The sequence below is a fragment of the Hermetia illucens genome, chromosome 3, assembly GCF_905115235.1.
Source record: "Hermetia illucens chromosome 3, iHerIll2.2.curated.20191125, whole genome shotgun sequence".
Taxonomy (NCBI): Eukaryota; Metazoa; Arthropoda; class Insecta; order Diptera; family Stratiomyidae; genus Hermetia; species Hermetia illucens.
Window position 1 is genome coordinate 143,898,976 of NC_051851.1, and position 8,637 is coordinate 143,907,612.

Genomic DNA, 8,637 nt, shown 5'->3' on the forward strand with positions numbered 1-8,637 from the left:
AACCGATAACAGCTCATCATCATCAGCGGCGCAACAACCGGTATCCGGTCTAGGCCTGCCTTAATAAGGAACTCCAGACATCCCGGTTTTGCGCCGAGGTCCACCAATTCGATATCCCTAAGAGCTGTCTGGCGTCCTGGCCCACGCCATCGCTCCATCTTAGGCAGGGTCTGCCTCGTCTTCTTTTCCTACCATAGATATTGCCCTTATAGACTTTCCGGGTGGGATCATCTTCATCCATACGGATTAAGTGACCCGCCCACCGTAACCTATTGAGCCTATTGATGAAATTCACGCACGGTTGTTGGCTGCCAACAGAGCCTATTTCAGTTTATAAACACTGTTTCGCTCGAAACGTCTCACCATAGGGTCAAAGCTCTTACTGTACAAGACAATGATCTTCCCAGACCTTATGTATTCCTCGGAAACCTGGGTTCTTAGCAAAAAAAATTGCGAACTCTTGGTCGCGTTCAAGGGAAGAATCCTCAGAAGAATTTTTGGCCCCCTACATGAGGATGGACGATTCCGTAGCCATGACTGTCAGGTTGTTGATAAAATCGGGCTCAATAGGTTGCGGTGGGCGGGTCACTTAATCCGTATGGGTGAGGATGATCCAGTCTGGAAAATCTATAAGGGCAATATCTATGATAGAAGACCCTGCCTAAGATGGAGCGATGGCGTAGGCCAGGAGGCCAGACAACTTTTAGGGATATCGAATTTGTCGACCTCGGCGCAAAACCGGGATGTCTGGAGTTGCTTATTAAGGCATGCCTAGACCAGATACCGGTTGTTGCGCCATTGATGATGATGAGTGGCAGTGGAATTTGTATCGTGCTTTGATGTCGGATACCTGAGTCAAATCAGGGTAATAATCTCCGGCGAACGTAATGCTGACCACATTGCCTCCTCTAGAGTATTGTAACCCAGTAGTATACTGTTTCGGTCTTGAATGAAGCGCTGTAACACCCTTCAAGGCCCTGATCCAATTGGATTGTCGTGCCAGCGATTATTATTATTAAAACGGAACTGCTGGCCAAGGGCACCCAGATTCTACCTCTTGCTGTTAAATGAAAATTGTTTTTTCTTCCATTGTAAATATCCTTTGGAAAAAAAATGGAATCTCCGGCCGAGGATGCTTCTCTGGATGTCACAGCTATGGTGGCAGGTACTGAGCAAGAAATAAGATAGAACGAAGTTTAAAAGATAGGATTCAAATATAAGAGAGGTGGTCACCCGTGAAGAACGTCAACGCCCAGCTATCGAGTGGCAATTCTCGGCGAAATCAGCCAAGAGGCAGGTGGACTGCAGAGAGAATCGTAGGTGAACCGAACGCATGGTGAGATTGATTACTTCCTTACCAGGTGGTGCTCAGAGGTGGCGGTGAGGAAGACGGGGCGGCAACCCTGTCGGCCAAACCAAAACCGTGATGCAGTAGGCGAATGAGTCATAGTCGACGAAGCAGATGCCAACCATCTGCAATTCAATAGAAAACAATGTCTGTAGTCCTTCCTGGAATAACATCCCATTAGATAAATAAATCCCCGACCTTCCTGGAATAATATCCCATTAGATAAATAATTCCCCGACCTTCCAGGAACATTATCACCATGGGTAATAAAAGTCTGAACCCATATAGTAATTAAGATCACAGGTCATAGGGAAACTTGTTTTGTATAGTTTCCCTGTGTTAAAGATAAGAACCATGGGTCACAAGGAAATATGTGTTGTATATTTCCCTGTCGACTCATTAGTAAATAAGACGTAGTATTTAAGGAGGTGTGGAAAACGGAGATCAGCAGTTCTTCGAGTACTACCAGAGCGTAAGCACTCTGGCCCTCGTGAATGAATAAAAAAGTATAAAACAAACATCGTTTCATTTGTTAACCCATCTGTTAACTGTTATTTGTTAACTGGCGCCCAACAAAGGATTTGAACCTATCCTATTCCTTGATAAATTTTTTCACGGCAAAGTTATAGCCGGTATAAGAGAGAGTGTATAGTACATGTAATAATCGCGTCGAGTCGCACGGTGTTATAGCAGTGATAAGTGGCATTCTGGCGAGCAATTAGAGACAGTTAAGTGTTAGTTATAGTTACCTGTGAAAATACGTCGATGTTAATCCTGTAAGTAATTTTTTTTTTTTGTAAAACCTTGTAGCTAATATTATCTATAATACTTTGCTCTTATTTCTCTATTCTCTTTTGAAATTTCGTAAACTTCGAAAAAATGTCACTGAGCGCAGATGCCATTACTGACCTTATAACCCGAATCACTACGGAGATTGTATCTAAAATGCAATTCGAAGTGCAAGGGCAAATCAATGCATTAGCCATTGAAAGTCAAAAGATTTCAGCGGAAGCAGATGCCGCCTTAGAAACGCGATTTCAGTATGCACTCCAATCGCAAAAAAATGAATTATCTTCCCAATTTCATTCTGCTATTCCTTCTAAAGAAGTAAAAAAGTACGAAGATGTACAAATTAATGACGCTATTCCATGTGAAATTTCGCTGGACGTTGTAAAAACCGTGCCAGAATTTTCAGGAATAACTGAGAAATACCCCTCTTGGCGACAATCGGCCAAAGCAGCTATTAAGCCTTATGAGAGATACGTTGGATCAAATCGATATTATCAGGCGATTGCAATTCTTCGTAATAAAATTACAGGAGCAGCCGACACTGTCTTGTCTTCCTTTGGCACTCCTTTGAATTTTGAAGCTATTCTAGTTAGACTTGACCATACGTATTGTGATAAAAGACCATTGCATCTCTTAGAGCAGGAACTTTCAACTCTTCGGCAGGGTAAATTATCTATAGTAAAGTATTACGATACCGTGGAAAAACAGCTCACTCTAATAACAAACAAAGCGTTAATGCAATATTCCGAGAACCAGGAAGCATTGCAATTGCTGAATGAAAAATACAGGAGCGACGCACTGCGTGTATTTGTATCTGGATTGAATCGCCCATTAAGCGATATACTGTTTTCCAGCAGACCCGTAGATCTTCCTAGTGCTTTAGCGTTGGCTCAAGAATTGGAAATGAACCAAGAAAGGTCAGCTTTCGCTAGTGCATTCGCTGAACGAAAAACTTTCAATCCAATGCCTCGCAAACATTTTCCACAGTACAAGGTAGAGTCCCAAACAAAGAAACAGATTTTACCTACTCCCGAGCCTATGGATATAGATCCATCATTTTCGAGATTCAATAACGTATCAAATTCTAAAAGAACTCAGAACAGGTATTCGACGACTCACCGACCAAATTTTAATACAAGTGGACCAAATAGAGTGTTCCACCAAAACCAAGTGACAAATTTTTCCCGACAAGGCAAACCTAAGAATAAAGAATCCGGTAAAGACCATAAAAGATCACAACGTGCCAATTATATTAGTGCACAGAAATACGGATCAAAGTCAGCTCAGAATTATCCTAATGTTTCAGATGATGAACAACATTCAAATGTTACTGACCAACTTCATTTATTGAACACTAGCTCTCGACTACCTTTTATTGTGAAAACAGCAGCTAATGGAAAAAAGTTGAAGGTACTTATTGATACTGGAGCTGCAAAGAATTACATCAAAGAACTTTCATTTTTGAAATCTATTAGACCGGTACAGAATCCATTTTATGTTTCATCAATTAATGGGTCAACCAAAATTTCAAAAAAATGCACCATTCACATTCTAGGACAGGAATCCGAATTTTTCATTCTACCGAACCTGGTTGACTTTGACGGAATATTGGGTTATGACTTCCTTAAGGAAATCAGCGCTACTGTTGATACAGGTTCAAGCTGCATCAGACACCAAAATGGCGTGGAACCTCTTTCCTTTATGGAGTGTGCTCAGGTAAATACCTTGAAGATGGATTATAGTAAAATTCCTGAAGAGGTTCGTTCGGAATTCAGATCAATCTTGAGATGTAATTCTAACGTTTTTGCTGATCCAAACGAAGCTCTACCATACAATACGGCAGTAGTGGCTACCATTAGAACTACGATTAGTGAACCCATTTATTCTCGAGCATACCCATATCAAATGTCCGCAAAACAATTTGTTGAGAACGAAATTGACTCCATGTTACAAGCTGGTATCATACGCAAAAGCCGATCACCCTATAACAGCCCTGTATGGGTAGTGAATAAAAAAGGTCTCGACGAATCAGGAAATCAGAAACAACGGTTAGTTATCGACTTTCGTAAGCTGAACGATAAAACTATTTCCGATCGATACCCAATACCAGATATTTCAGTAATTCTAGCTAACCTTGGAAAGGCTAAATATTTCACTACTGTAGATTTGAAATCTGGATTTCATCAAATACTCTTAGCAGAGAAAGATCGTGAGAAAACAGCTTTTTCAGTCAACAATGGGAAGTATGAATTTTGCCGACTTCCATTTGGATTGAAAAATGCTCCTGCAATATTCCAAAGAGCAATTGATGATATATTACGTGGTGAAATAGGTGTACGTTGTCACGTTTATATCGATGATCTTATAATCTTCTCAGAAAATGCGGAAAAACACATTGAAGATATTGACATTATTTTAAAAAAATTGCTTAACGCTAATATGAAAATCGCAGTGGAAAAATCAACATTCTTTAAAAGCAGTATAGATTTTCTTGGTTTCACAGTATGTCAGGACGGACTGAAAACATCTGTTGATAAAGTTCAAGCAATTCTTCAGTATGAGGAGCCAACCACTTTGCGTTCCCTAAGATCGTTTTTAGGCCTGTCCGGCTACTATAGACGATTTATAAAAAATTACGCTTCAATTGCCAAACCGTTAACGGAAATATTACGAGGCGATAATGGAAATATTGGCACCAACCAATCCAAAAATAGAAAAATAGCGTTGTCCTCAACAGCTAGAGAAGCCTTCAATAAATTAAAAAAAATCCTGGTATCTGAAGATGTAACCCTCCTTTTCCCGGATTTTAGAAAGCCATTCGAACTGACTACTGACGCATCTTCAGTAGCTATAGGCGCAGTTCTTTCACAGAACGGAAAACCAATTACTTTCATATCTCGCACCCTTAGTACTACTGAAGAAAATTATGCAACTAATGAACGGGAAATGTTGGCTATAGTATGGGCACTTCAAACGTTGCGGAACTACTTATATGGCGTTAGTGATCTCACAATATTTACCGATCACCAACCGCTTACATTCTCCATTTCCGACCGTAATCCAAACACAAAACTTAAACGTTGGAGAAGTTTCATTGAGGAATTTTCACCAAAAATTTTTTACAAACCTGGCAATTGTAATGTCGTAGCAGACGCTCTATCTCGTCAGTACATTCAACATCTCAGCAACGATAATTCCACTGGGAGAACTTGCACAAACAGTGAAGTATCTTTTACTCAGTACATACGAACCGTGTATGAACCGATAAATAGTTTCAGAAACCAAATATTTTTATCACTGGCAGAATCAACCGAAATAAAAACGACAGCACCGTTCGCCGGCTATCTCCGACACGATATTCAATTTAAGGATTTTCATTCATTATATATGGTTCTTAAAAATGTAATTAATTATAATATTGTAAACGGAATTTATTGTCCGCTTGATGTGCTCGGAAAAATCCAAAACGAATTAGTGGAACTATTTCCATCAGTTCGATTTAGGCACACTACTAAATTCGTTATTGATCTTCTCAATAGTAACGATCAAGTGGAAACCATAGCTATAGAGCATGAAAGAGCACACCGTTCAGCAAACGAGAACTACCAGCAAATTTTAGATAGCTATTTCTTTCCCAAGCTTAGGCAGAAAATTAAGGCTTTCGTGGGAAAATGTGCTATTTGTGCGCAAGGAAAGTATGCAAGACATCCGAAGAAAGAGATGTTGACTCCTACTCCAATCCCCAACTACCCTGGTGAGATCTTGCACGTGGATATTTTTAACACAAATGGTCTTTACTTTATCACATGTATCGACAAGTTCTCTAAGTTTGCCATTGTAGAACGTATATCCTCTCGATGCATAGTCGATACAAAGAATGTTCTACTCAAGATTATTGGATTTTTTAGGAAACCAAGAATACTGGTTACTGACAATGAACCTTCATTCTGTTCTCAAACTATCGAATCTCTGATTAAAAACAAGTTCAACTTATCTCACTATACCGTACCTGCTATGCATAGCGTAAGTAATGGTCAAATAGAGAGATTCCATTCAACACTTGCTGAAATTTCGAGAACTTTGAATATGGAGAACCACACCGATGACACTGAGGAAATAATATTAACAGCCGCCATCAAATATAATGGTTCAATTCACTCCGTAACTAAAAGAAGACCTGTAGACGTCTTATTTTCCCTACCTGAAAAGGAAATTAAGGAAGTAAGATATCTCCTCCAGAAAGCTCAAGAGAAACAATGTCAAATCCAGAATAAGAAACGAGTATCCCGTGAATTCCACGCCGGTCAAGAAATATTTGTTAGAATAGACAAACGGCGAGGAACAAAACTGACTAGGAGATACGTAAAGAAGATTGTTCAAGAAGATTTAGGGACAACTGTATTAGTTGATGGCAAAAAGATTCACAAAGATAATATTCGATAAAAATCTTTTCGGATTACTAGTCTTCACCACAACCAACGCACGACTATTGGACTTCTCAACGGCTATGTATATACCTTTCGGGAAGGTAACGTCGCGATTTACCAAGAATTTATACACACCGTGAACCTAACCGAATTCGAAGTAATCGTAGAAAATATTCAGAACTTTGAAAAGCTATTTAAAGTTAAAGAAGAAAAAGCATCTCTTGAAGCTGATTTTAACGAAATTACGAAATTACTAAACTCCTTGCGATTCCACAAACAAAAAAGATCAATTGATTTCATAGGCTCTGCATTGAAATTTATTACTGGCACTCCTGATCATAGTGACTGGACAATACTTCAAGAAAAACAAAATAGATTGCTTATAGCGGAAAATCAACAAATTGAGACCAATACAGAACTGACTGCAAAAATTAACGAATTAACCACTCAAATTAATACGATTCAACGTAATTCCATTAGGGTGGAAAATTCTGCAAGTTCCAGCCTATTTCAACTAATCTCAATAAGAAATGAAAGAGCAATAGGTCTATTAGATAATGTCGTCTACTCGGTTACTTTTGCACGCTTAAACATTGTAAATCCTATTATTTTAGCAAATTATGAAATAAGAGATTTGATTAATTCAAACGTTACTATTAGTCTAAATGATTTAATGACAGCCTCACAAGTTAAAGTCTATTCCGACGAAAGCATATTAAAATATTTAATTAAAATTCCAAAAATTGAGGAAATCTGTCCATTAGTAAAAGTTTCTCCCGTAGTTCATAATAATACTATTCTAAATCTGCTTCATCAGCATATCTCTACGTGTGAGTCAGGAAACCAAGCATTAAGAAATTGCAAAGAAGCCTTAAGTTTATCTATCTGGCAGAAGTATCCCTTCGACCACTGTTTAATGCAGATTTTCAGTAACGCCACAGCCACGTGCAACACCACGACAGCCCACCACATTTCACCAATTGTACAAATCGACGAGAATACAATACTCATCAACGACAACAATGTAAGGATCATCGAGAACGGTAGCGAGATGGCTACTAACGGAAACTTTCCTCCTTATTCACTCGAATGACGTACATATAAATGGCACGCTATATCCAGTAACATCCAGGAAGCCGACAATACCACAGACACCGAGCGTTTTCAACCTAAAGAATTTACAAAAGATCGATCAAATGACAGACCAGTTTGAAGCGAAAAAAAAAACAAGTAACTGGCTTGCAGCTGCTATTTTCGGATTTACAATGTTGACAATGACGGGATCAGTGTGCTACTGCAGGTACAAGCGCCGCGAGAATCATGAGGTCATCATACCCCCAGTCCAATTCAACAACGACGAGCGAATGCAGCTCATCCTGAAAACCATCAATACCAACTTGCAACAGATTCGGGACGAATCTGCTTAAGAGGGGGAGTAGTCATAGTCGACGAAGCAGATGCCAACCATCTGCAATTCAATAGAAAACAATGTCTGTAGTCCTTCCTGGAATAACATCCCATTAGATAAATAAATCCCCGACCTTCCTGGAATAATATCCCATTAGATAAATAATTCCCCGACCTTCCAGGAACATTATCACCATGGGTAATAAAAGTCTGAACCCATATAGTAATTAAGATCACAGGTCATAGGGAAACTTGTTTTGTATAGTTTCCCTGTGTTAAAGATAAGAACCATGGGTCACAAGGAAATATGTGTTGTATATTTCCCTGTCGACTCATTAGTAAATAAGACGTAGTATTTAAGGAGGTGTGGAAAACGGAGATCAGCAGTTCTTCGAGTACTACCAGAGCGTAAGCACTCTGGCCCTCGTGAATGAATAAAAAAGTATAAAACAAACATCGTTTCATTTGTTAACCCATCTGTTAACTGTTATTTGTTAACTAATGCTCCAAAGGTCTAATTAGGGCGATCAGACCCGAGTCTGCACGGGGACTCATCTGAAGTGGCAAATTTGTCACGAAACCTTACCAGGGGTATACTGTGGTACCACGGGAACCGGGAAAGCCCCTGGACTCTCATACTTCGGGTGAACTCCCGTTGTATGTGAG